This window comes from Amia ocellicauda, chromosome 8 (assembly GCF_036373705.1).
Source record: "Amia ocellicauda isolate fAmiCal2 chromosome 8, fAmiCal2.hap1, whole genome shotgun sequence".
In the NCBI taxonomy this organism is placed as follows: Eukaryota; Metazoa; Chordata; class Actinopteri; order Amiiformes; family Amiidae; genus Amia; species Amia ocellicauda.
In genome coordinates, this window is record NC_089857.1 from 2,849,577 (window position 1) to 2,862,496 (window position 12,920).

A 12,920-nucleotide genomic window follows, 5' to 3' on the forward strand; every position below is an offset into this window, starting at 1 on the left:
TTCTATGGTATGTTGGTGTTCTGATTTTTGATTTAGAGTTTTTATTTGGATACTAGGAAAATTAACTTAGTATATGAAGAACACCTATTTCTGAAAGAGAACATAATGGCTTTTAACAGTTGAGTTGCTCAGGACACCCCTTCCTGGTCTACAGTGAAACATTATAGGGTACTGAATCAATACAGCAGACTGTGAAGCAAATCTCCTTGGCCTAATGTAACTTAATTTGCAATAATTCAAAGTCTTTATAAGTATAAGTCACTGTTCATGACTGTTACACCAGTGGTTATTCACAGCTTATTTCAAGGGAAAGAACTTTTGAATCATTAAGTAATTCAGTCACCCATGTCTGTGGTTTGTGCAAGATCCTGAGGCCAAAGCACACAAGTCACACCTGACAAGCCACAAGAGAGAACCTTAGAAATTGACAATCCCTTTAAACCCTGGCCAGAAGGGAACAACCATTGTTCTCCAGCCTAGGTCTGTCCTCACTGCCTCTCTGGGGAGCACATTGCAAGCAGAGAGGAGACCTATAACCTCCCATTATAGCACTGACAGGGAACGTGCAAGGGCTTTACCTTGTGTGTTCTTTTTGGACTCAGGCCAACCGTGAAGTGTGATGGTAAAATTTGTTACGAAAAACAAAGCTGTCTTCCAGCTGGCTAGGAATCTTGAGCAGCCAGAGGGAGGAAAAATCTTGCATCAAGGAGGGTGCAAATCAAATACTTTGTGTGGGAGGCTGGAAAATAATGTTAAAAAATACACCTCTTTGCATGTCTTCAGGGGCGCCACTGTCTAAAAAGACAAATCCCTGGTACGTTTCAGTTCTACCCACTTGTCCAACCCACATACTGAAAGATATAATGGGATCCAACAAAAGCAACATTATCCAATCTCTGCCTCACCACTGTGCCCTAAATACAAAAGCCACAGTTATTCCCTAGTTTAAACCACCATTTAGCTCTCGTACTTTTCAAAACTGTATTTTATATTAAACTGTATTTCAGTCCTCCAATCCTCTATGCATGATAGAGAAGATCTCATACTTATGCATTACTTTGTAAAAAGTAACAAGACTTCCTCTGTCAATAATGAATTATAAGAAACATACCAAACATAAGAAAGTTTACAAACAGCCATGAGGCCTTTTGGTCCATCGTGCTCGTTTTGTGTCCGTTAATAGCTAAGTGATCCAAGAATCACAAATTTTATTTAAAATAAATGTTCCCAAATTGTCAGGTTTAACCACATCGCTGGGGAGTTTGATCCAGGTTGTAACAACTCTCTGTGTGAAGAAGTGTCTCCTGTTTTGAATGTCTTTAAGCCTGATTTCCATTTGTGTCCCTGGGTGTGTGTGTCCCTGCTGATCTGGTTAAGCTCCTCTGGTTTGATGTGGGTAATGCCTTTCATGATTTTGAAGACTTGAATCAAGTCTCCACGTAGTTTCCTCTGTTCCAGGGTGAAAAGTTTCAGTTCCCTCAGTCTCTCAGTAGGACATTCCCTTCAGACCTGGAATAAGTCTGGTTGCACTCCTCTGAACTGCCTCTAGAGCAGCGATATCTTTCTTGAAGTGTGGAGTCCAGAACTGTCCACAGTATCCAGATGAGCTCTAACTAGTGCATTGTACAGTCTGAACATTACTGCCCTTGTTCTCAATTCTACACTTTTCACAATATACCCTAGCATTCTGTTTGCCTTTTTTATTGCTTCCCCACATTTATTGGATGTGGAAAGTGATGAGTCCTCATAGACTCCTAGGTCTTTCTCATGCGTTACTTCTAATCCATCTACTTACATTACCCTGAATGCCTACAGCTTTCAATTTGAGGATCAGTTTTTGGTGTTGAACCTTATCAAAAGCTTTTTGAAAATCTAAGTATATTATATCATATGTTTTCATTTGATCTACAGCTGCAGTTGCATGTTCAAAAAAACTCAAATAGTTTGGTGAGACATGATCTGCCTCGTCTAAACCCATGTTGACTATCACCAAGAATATGGTTTTCATTAAGATGCTGCTCTATTTTCTGTCTAATCATTGTTGTAATGCAGGTGCAACTGACTGGTCTGTAATTTCCTGGCTCAGTTTTGTCACCTTTCTTGTGGATTGGTATGACATTTACCATCTTCCAGTCAGTTGGCACATCCCCTGTTCTAAGTGTCATTTGGAATATTTGAGTTACAGTTATGTACAAAGCCTTCAAACAAATCTCACAATATCAGCATTCTGTTGAATTTACATCTAAATAACACCAAATCCACACTGATATGATCATTGTACCCACAGGATACTGTAGAAGATCTTGACTTGTTAGAAACATTTCTTCACTGGTTTCGACATTTATTGTTTGAAGTGAGGCAGAAAGAGTGCTTTTCAACATTTTTAAACTGTTGGAATGTGACCAAACTTTGACATTTGATAGAATATATGAATTTAATAATTGAAACAAACAATCTTATTTCAAAACTGAAAGGGGCTGTTATTGGGATGGTTGTACCTTTGTCAATTATAGTTAGGCTATAGGAACAAGGAACAAGATGTTAGACCTAGAAGCCACAGTGCTGGCGTGCGGAGGAGTGACAGTAGCTGCGGAGAGGAGCGCCCACAGCTGGCTGTGAAACCCGGCCGTGAGAAAGTTAATGTGTTGTGGGAGGAGTAGAGTGATTGTGGGTTTGTTTTGTTTCGTTTTAAAAACAAATAAAACAACACTACGAGCCTGATGTTGAAAGTGTCTGTTTTATTCTTTATGCTTTACATGATTGGTAATAAAGTGTAATAAATACACTTTTCTGTTAAGAGATATTAAGAAGAGCTAAACGTGTATAGACAACATTATATTCAGACACGCATTACGTTACTGTAAGAAAACTTTTCCATGTGCAACGATAAAATATTCTCGCTATTTATTATTATTGTAATCATCGAGATATGTGCTAGTAGATAAGTATTTTAAATGGCACAACTTGACTCCCTTAACGTATTACTCTTACTACAGATTTGTAACTGCAAACAATACTTTTTGCGGTATTATTTATAATGTATTAAAGAGACGTCCTTAACCAGGGCAAGTTACAGTTGAAACAAAAATCACACGTTTCACAATTAATCATCCAGCTACAATATAGCAAGTTATAATTTAACTAAAGTGTGCGCGTCTCAGTCATGGCGTTTATGGACTTATGGATGCATTTATTAAACCAGTCCTTAATGTTTTAGAGGGAACCCAGATCCGCTGTACTCTTAGGCGCCGAGTTTTGAAATTCTCGGGAGGGGGGCTGAGTTACTAAGCCGAAACCCCTAGGACCTCTGTCAGATAAAATAGTTTTCTCCGGTAGTAGCGGGGGGTGGTTTTTTTTTTTCATTTTCTTCCTTTAATGATTAAGTAACTCATCACAATTCCAGTGGGGGCTGAGCCCCGCTTTTTATGTTGGGGGCGGGCTCAGGCCCTTGAGCCCCCGCGTTGTCGGCGCCTATGGCTGTATTTATTTATTTATTTATTTATTCATTCATTCATTCATTCATTCATTCATTTAACTTGTAAATGGACACACGTTAACTAAATCATGTTCGCAACAGACCTACAAACTACTCACAAGACAACAGCCTGAAACACCGTCCACTTGTTAATGAAATATTAATAAAATCCGCTGATACCGCTATTATTATCCTTCAGTTTATTTTGACTAGTCACAGCACTGCACCGGTCCTGTGATATCCAAGTTTTTACTACACTCGGATATTAACTGTAAGCAGTCATTGTTTCTGTACGTGGATTTCACTCCATGCTGCTAATAAACTAATTTGTGGTGGTGGTGGTGGTGGTGGTGGGGGGGGGGGGGATCAATAAAAAAGGCAAACAGAATGCTAGGGTATATTGTGAAAAGTGTAGAATTGAGAACAAGGGCAGTAATGTTCAGACTGTACAATGCGCTAGTTAGAGCTCATCTGGATACTGTGGACAGTTCTGGACTCCACACTTCAAGAAAGATATCACTGCTCTATGAGGCAGTTCAGAGGAGAGCAACCAGACTTATTCCAGGTCTGAAGGGAATGTCATTCTCGGGGAGACTGAGCGAACTGAACCTTTTCACCCAGATATCTTTTCATACAGAGATGTTAAGAAAGGGATCAGGAAAGCAAAGAGGGAATTAGAAAGAAACATAGCTGTTGGAGCTAAAACTAATGCAAAGAGTTTTTTTCAATACTACAACAGCAAGAGGTTAATAAAGGAGGAAGTGAAACAGATAAATGGCAAACATTGAAGTATCTTGGAAAACGAACCAGATGTGGCAAATGTTCTAAGTGAGTATTTCACAGAGGTTTTTACAGAAGAAAAAACAGATAACATGCCACAGGTTAACAATCAGTCCAGTCAAACCCTAAGAGAGATCAGGATAAATGAGGAGGACGTACTACATGGACTAACATAATTAAAAACAAACAAATCACCTGGCCCAGATGGTATATTTCCAGCAGTACTTAAAGAAATGAGGGAAATTATTTATAGGCCGCTGACTCAAATAATCCAAATGACACTTAGAACAGGAGATGTACCAACTGACTGGAAGACAGCAAATGTCATACCAATCCAAAAGAAAGGGGACAAAACTGAGCCAGGAAATTACAGACCAATCAGTCTCACCTGCATCACCTGTAAAATGTTGGAAAAAATGATTCAACAGAAAACACAGTAGCATCTTAATGAAAACCATATTCTTAGAGATTGTCAACGTGGGTTTAGATGAGGCAGATCATGTCTTACTAATTTATTAGAATTTTTTGAACATGTAACTGCAGCTGTAGATCATGTGAAAGCATATGATATGATATACTTAGATTTTCAGAAGATTTTTGATAAGGTTTCACACCAAAGACTGATCCTCAAATTGGAAGCTGTAGGCATTCAGAGTAATGTAAGGCTGACACCTGGCAGATGAAATTCAATGTGGACAAGTGCAAGGTATTACATGCAGGTAACAAAAATAGCCACTATAATTATACTATTAGAGGGATAGAACTAGAAGTAACACATGAGAAAGATTAATTGATTATCAAAATAGTTGTTTGTTGCAGCCCTAATACATATGTACCATATGATTCAGCAGCATCTCCTACTGGGACCCTGCAGGGTTACTTTCCGAAAGAACACTTAATGAAGCCTAAAACTAATTATCAATAAATATTTGGACCTGTAAACAAGAAATGTCTAATTACTTTATTTCTTAAATGCATGGTTTGAATAGCCCAAGCAACTGCTGGAATGAAAACATTTACACATAGGAAATCACAAGGATCCCTATTTTAATTCAAATATAAGTTTGCAAAAATGTTAAAATGTTGTCTTCTCAACTGTAAAAACACAGTGAACAACCCAAGCATGCTTGGCATGGTGGTACTGAGAGAGGATTATTGAAAAGATGCTTCTTACTCCTGATGATCTCTGGTTTGGGTGCTGATCGCAGTTAGCTCAGCAGGACCCCATGCTCAACATTACAGAAGAATTATGACCAAAAAAAAATCAAGAATAATCAATTACAATCAACTGTACTTGTTACTTGTTTCCTCCACAATGTCTCACAGGGAGAATATTTGACTACAGAACTAACAGGGATATACAAGACTCAGTCACATGGAACACAGGCCTGAAAGAACATTTACTTCCTGCCTGCCCCTCCAGCCTTTTTTTCACTGCGGTCACAAAGAGGAAACCAGTTGCCAAACTGCCACTTTCCTCAGAGCTAATAAAGGGGATGTCCTCTTGATATTAAAACATGCTTTACAACATCTGTGGATAAGGTCCTATAGGCCAGATTTCACTGATTTCCAGCTGGGTTGTTATATAGTAGTAGATTCTGACTTGGTTTCTTTAAAGGTTGGTGTGCAATTGGTTGAGTTATTGTGATTTAAGTTTACCTGTGATTCCTTAGATTGCCAGGTACCTGTGAGCTCTGTAGAGGCTATCAGTATGTATCAGCTTGTATGTTATTTTCTCCTGTTCTTGTGCTTATACAATTGGATATTTAAAATCAGTGGTACTATTTTAAAAAACACTGGAAGAGTTTTTAGTTTTTTTGTCTATTTCACCTTTGGAAGCTGTAGCACTTAATGATTCCTCACCACAGGCCATTTCATTTTGGTAGCTGTTTGGTATTGTTAGTGCAGCTATTTGTCCATATAAGATATTCAATAAGATTATTGAAATCCTTTGACCACTGGGTTTAATTTAAAAGAATAATGGATGGAAACGCACAGCAGAGCACTGGTCAGGAGCCAGTGACAAAGGAGCTCTCCCAGGGATGCTCACCACAGCCAGACCAACAATATGCTGAGCACCTTTGCTGATCTGCCCTCTCTCTCTATTCACAAGCCTGAGAGTGGCAAACCGCTGGCACTCTGTGTACGTGTGGCTTCACAGCATACTTAACATTTATTGTTCTCTGGCTAAAATGGTTTGACTGGCTGTATGCACCATAGGCACTGCCCTCTGATCTCATGTAATGAAACTGTGCCTTTTGCCACTTAATTAACTCTGATACAAAGCGATGTACAAAGCTGAGTAACTGGATTTTGTCATGCATGGCAATGCTTTCTCTTTATGGGAATACAACTAGACGCAGGAAGAAATAATAATAAGAAATAGCTTTGTTACCAAATAAATCGAAGGAAGACATGATTTATTTTTATCAAAATTAGCTTGATAAGACATTAGGAACCTTTTTTGGAACAAAGCCTTCTTTTTTGTTTTGTAACTGGGCAGTACTGAGTAGACTTGGCCAAAGCTACTGTAGCTGACATAGAGAAGAAATGTATTATGTCCCTTTGGTACAGACAACAGCATTTCTGCAGTGTGGCTGGGACCCTTCTAACCTAATGTGGCATACAGAGGTGACACATAATGAACCACTGCACCATTGCTCATGTGTGGTGTTCCAAGAATCGATAGCTTATAGACCATTTAACCTGACAGAACTTATGCGAAGACTGTTACAGACAACTGTCTATCGAACTCACAAGGTACAGTCTCAGATGTGATTCTGTGTTTTAATTTGTTTGTTTTTTAACTCCACATGATACAATCTAATCTAATTTACCTCCAGGGAAGGTCAAAGTATTTTGTTTACATTATCTTTCACAATGTAACAGAAAGGTTTCTCCTCACCATTTGTTTCTTTAATTCAATTATAAGTTATGTATTGTGTTTTATATAAAGAATAGTAATGATCTATGAACTCAAAAAAGAACAGAACAGGCCTCGAGTGTAGTCACTACACTCAACACTGTATATTAAGCTACTTATTGATGGTAACATGCAATGCAATGCTATTATCTCAAATGGAGAAGAAGCATAATCTAGACATATCTTTAATGTATTGAACCACACAAATATTTCAATGAATATCTCAGTTTATGATGCAGCTGACATTGTACCACTTCTTCTGCAGAGGAAACTGAAGACTTGTGTGGCTCCATCTGCTGGAAGCAGCTGATAACAAGGAGGCTTTTTAGAGCATAGAGTGATGCAGGCTGCTATTATAGGATCTATTGAAGATACAGCATTTCTGTTCCTGTATATATTCATCTTTAAAAAAAAAACTGAAAAACTAGCATATATTTGCTTAGACAGCTTCAACTGAACAGAACTGAGCAGAACATCTTTCATTTGAAGGATATGATTTAATAACCAGATTTGTAAAGTGTTCAATCTCTTTGCCTGCAGGAATATTTTTGGCTTATTTCCTTGGAGAAATTACAAACACACATGGAAAAAAATCTACATACCTACAACGAAAGTCAAAAAAATGGGGTAACTTTGAAATGCAAGTGGGAAAGGAAGAAATATTTAATTATATAAAATGATTTACCATCGCAAGAGACATTTAAACAGACAACATTATTTGCCAATTTTATTGCAGGATTTTATTATTGAAATAACTCCCCTTTTGGCAGTAATGTCTGTACATTTTGTGGGCATTCTCATGCATATATTTAGCAGTAAATCTTTTGCAGACATAAAATGGCAGTATAATATCAACTTTTATATTTTCCTTTGTAATGCACTCTAATCTTTTACATAAGCCAATGGTTTATACAATTGCTTTCTTAGAAGGATGTCAGCAGCATTTTGACACTTGTCCTTGTAATTTTGATCACCATTGTATTTATAAAATTGTTTACCCATTTCAGAAAATTGAAAGAGAAACTGACAAATTACCCATTTCACAAAATGGAAAGAGAAACTGATTAAACAAATGTTATGAAATGGAGAGTGGCTACAGATATCCAAAGCATTTGTTTTAATAGCGTCTGATTTAAGTGTCTCGGACCTCAGATGCTGACGCTATTAAAAAATGCTTTGGATTTTGGGTAAAAGTATTGTGTGTGGTTTTTAAAAGTTAAAAAACTAATTGCTATGGGCAAATTCATTACTTGTGTACAAACTCTTCTCAAATCAGCTACAGATTTTTTCCTTTTTACACATAACAGATGCTAAATTAAGGAGTTCAAAGATGCTATAATATTCTGTACACATGTCAAAATAATGGTGCCCCTTAGTACTTCCTGAGAAAATATTTACTGTTAAGTCATTCAATCTCAAGTTGCTAGTCATTGAAGGCCATTTGTAATTTAGAGTTACTAATCTCAGTGAGATTATTCACAAAGCATTATAATGAAAAGGATTGAACTTGTGCTAGTGGGAAATTTAAGTGATCAAAACAAAAAAAGAAAAGTAATTATCCTTAAAAAAGCTTAATTTGGTCATTCCTACACATAGCTGCTGAATGCAACTACAGCTACAGTAAGGGAAAAAAGTATTTGATCCCCTGCTGATTTTGTATGTTTGCCCACTGACAAAGAAATGATCAGTCTATAATTTTAATGGTAGGTGTATTTTAACAGTGAGAGACAGAATAACAACAAAAAAATCCAGAAAAACGCATTTCAAAAAAGTTATAAATTGATTTGCATGTTAATGAGGGAAATAAGTATTTGACCCCTTCTATTTAGTACTTGGTGGCAAAACCCTTGCTGGCAATCAAAGAGTTCAGACATATCTTGTAGTTGGCCACCAGGTTTGCACACATCTCAGGAGGGATTTTGTCCCACTCCTCTTTCCAGATCCTCTCCAAGTCATTAAGGTTTCAAGGCTGACGTTTGACAACTCGAACCTTCAGCTCCCTCCACAGATTTTCTATGGGATTAAGGTCTGGAGACTGGCTAGGCCACTCCAGGACCTTAATGTGCTTCTTCTTGAGCCACTCCTTTGTTGCCTTGGCTGTGTGTTTTGGGTCATTGTCATGCTGGAATACCCATCCACGACCCATTTTCAATGCCCTGGCTGAGGGAAGGAGGTTCTCACCCAAGATTTGACGGTACATGGCCCCGTCCATCGTCCCTTTGATGCGGTGCAGTTGTCCTGTCCCCTTAGCAGAAAAACACCCCCAAAGCATAATGTTTCCACCTCCATGTTTGACGGTGGGGATGGTGTTCTTGGGGTCATTCCTCCTCCTCCAAACACAGCGAGTTGAGTTGATGCCAAAGAGCTCGATTTTGGTCTCATCTGACCACAACACTTTCACCCAGTTCTCCTCTGAATCATTCAGATGTTCATTGGCAAACTTCAGACGGGCCTGTACATGTGCTTTCTTGAGCAGGGGGACCTTGCGGGCGCTGCAGGATTTCAGTCCTTCACGGCGTAGTGTGTTACTAATTGTTTTCTTGGTGACTATGGTCCCAGCTGCCTTGAGATCATTAACAAGATCCTCCCGTGTAGTTCTGGGCTGATTCCTCACCGTTCTCATGATCATTGAAACTCCACGAGGTGAGATACTGCATGGAGCCCCAGACCGAGGGAGATTGACAGTTATTTTGTGTTTCTTCCATTTGCGAATAATCGCACCAACTGTTGTCACCTTCTCACCAAGCTGCTTGGCGATGGTCTTGTAGCCCATTCCAGCCTTGTGTAGGTCTACAATCTTGTCCCTGACATCCTTGGACAGCTCTTTGGTCTGGCCATGGTGGAGAGTTTGGAATCTGATTGATTGATTGCTTCTGTGGACAGGTGTCTTTTATACAGATAACTCCCTTTAAGAGAGTGCTCCTAATCTCAGCTCGTTACCTGTATAAAAGACACCTGGGAGCCAGAAATCTTGCTGATTGATAGGGGATGAAATACTTATTTCCCTCATTAACATGCAAATCAATTTATAACTTTTTTGAAATGCGTTTTTCTGGATTTTTTTGTTGTTATTCTGTCTCTCACTGTTAAAATACACCTACCATTAAAATTATAGACTGATCATTTCTTTGTCAGTGGGCAAACGTACAAAATCAGCATGGGATCAAATACTTTTTTCCCCCACTGTATATATATAGTTAGTGTACATTTGTCTGGGCAATCAGGAGTTTTTCAAGCCCTACATAAATTACATCACTTATTCCCAATGTCCGACTGTGGCTTTGACATTGAAGGCTTATGAGAGCAGAATACTTTTAAATAATAACAATAATATGGTTTATGCAACTAACTTTGTTTAAGAACCACAGTCATGCAATATTCTTCATAAGCAACATTACAAGGATAATAACATCACTACAAGAATTAATCTACATCTTACAGTGAATTTAACTGAGGTATAAGGAAAGATGGGTCAGATGGGTCTGAATGTGAGGCATGACCAGTGCATGGTCACTGAAGGGCAACGGAGAGGAGTACAGAACAGCAGAGTCCTTGATTATAGCCCTGCATTAATTGGTACTTCATCAAAAAACAAAGGGAAAAGGCAAATTGCCATCACATTTTGCAAACTTACTTTGCTTGGCACTGTGCTGGCATTGACCAATTGTCTTTGTTAATCAGCCAGTTGAGTTTGATCTGATTAGTAGCATGATATTCTTACAGAGGGAAGATCAACTTTAACAGTATCTCTCAGATTTTGAGCTATCCTTGCTATTTATTTATTTATTATAATATAAAGTTGTTTAGGCAATGACTTGATAATTGGCATTGTTACCCTTTCACTGGTTTATCACTGTGTAGGCCTAATAGGTATTTGAATAATACTTGGGAGAGAGTTTGCCTTTTCATGAGGCATCTCTATATTTGCAAACAGTACTGTTACCATTATAAAGCAGCTGTATCATTTGGTTATACTGAAAGGTCTGATTGTTCATTTATAAATGTTTTCAGGAAGGGTAAGGCATAACCAGGAAGATTAAAACATGCATTCTCAGTGTAATTGCAGATAAAACTACCTATTCTGAAATTGACTGTTCATGCAAATTCTGATGTCTGTCTTTCTAGGACTCAGTATTTCTTACTTCTCTAACAGTGGGAATGTAAGTTGTTTTCTTGTGGGTTGTACATTTATCTACAGAGATGAGAAACATTATGATGTTTGTAGCAAATGTTTAATTCTCTTCCTGCATTCAAGTTGTATTAAGAACAATAACCAGAACTGGTTAAGAACAATAGTAATTATATTATGATCCCCTTAATTATAAATGGTAGGTTATGTAATAAAGCCATATCTCATTACTGGACTAGTTTGTGAGATATATTTTGAAATTCAGTTTGGCTGAGGGTATTCCCCCTGGCAGAAAATGTGCAGTGTACTTTGCGGCAGCTCCAGCATATATTTCTATTATGTGGGGCCTTCACAACTTTGGCGTAAACTCTAGGTCTATAAATAATTCAGGGTTCCAGACTGTCATTTATTGCAGTGGAATAAAGTAAGTCTCCTCCTTGTTGCAATTGGGCAGCATTTCATAACCTCATTCTGAATTATTTTTGTTTGACAGATTGATGATGAGGAGGTCTTCGTGGAGCTGCTTGTAGGTGAATGTAACTGCAGTATTATCAAACTCCAGCTTAGGCAGAAAGCCTGTGGATATATTGGGATCAGGAGGTGCATGGAAGGACAGGGTGAGATTAACCTTTGACAAGGCCCCTCTGTAATCGACTTCATTTGCAGATGGAATGCATGTCTGTGTGTAACACTTTAGTCACCTGTGTGTTCAGAGAGTGAAGGAAAGCGCAAAGAGTGAAGATTTGTGCATACAAGAAGATAGCTAAGCAAGTCCTTTCAAATGTATTCTGAATCTATACCATTCTAGAATTGTGATATGTTCCAATAGTGTTTTAGAAGATGGAAATATTCTATAAAATAATATTTAGCTAATTCAGTGGGTCAGTAGGACTTAATATACTGGCATTGCCTTGAAACATAGGTGAACATGCACATGTTCATATAATTGTTAAGAGGCATTCACCAATAAATCAGTACATTCAGTTCTCATAATGAGCTTAGTCTCAAAGTTTATTATAAGACATGTTATGATAGAGTGCAGTTAAAGTACAGTTGAAGAATCAAATATTAAAAAAAAAAAATCTGGCTTTATTAAAAAAAACTAAAAACAAAAATGCGATTGACAAAAATCTAGGAAAAAAGTACAGCAGTTCCTGAAAGGCTTAAATATTTAAAGGTTTAATTATTTTAAAGCATATACAATCACATCTTATTAATTTAACATCTTGTGCTAGGAGTGCACTGTGATAATCTTTGTAACAGCTACATCATTTGTTCTATAGATATGCGTGTAAAAGTCAGTGTGAAACATACTCCCCTGTTCCCTTGTAGGGCATAATTAATAATTCAAAAGCTGATCTTGCTTAAACCATAAGTACCCAGTGTGATCTATATGTCACCGACGTTTAACAGAAAATGTGTGTATCTGATATATAGGTCACACTGGGTTCCTAAGGGTTAAAAAGGAAAACAGGTGTTTTCTGTTTAGGATGCTATTCTTTTTAAGGGGCTGCTACATTCTCATGAACACAGATTGTAGCCTTAGAATTCAAGAGAAATTCCCTCCCCAGCCAGAACAGTGTGGGAGCATTCTTGGGCTATTTTGAGCCTGA

At 37.9% G+C, this 12,920-nt stretch overlaps 1 protein-coding gene across 5 annotated transcripts in view; it reads left to right on the forward strand.

Moving 5' to 3' along the window:
- The window catches only part of mctp1a (multiple C2 domains, transmembrane 1a), a 200,584-nt gene that overhangs the window by 12,366 nt on the left and 175,298 nt on the right, over nucleotides 1-12,920 (forward strand). The window lies entirely within an intron of this gene.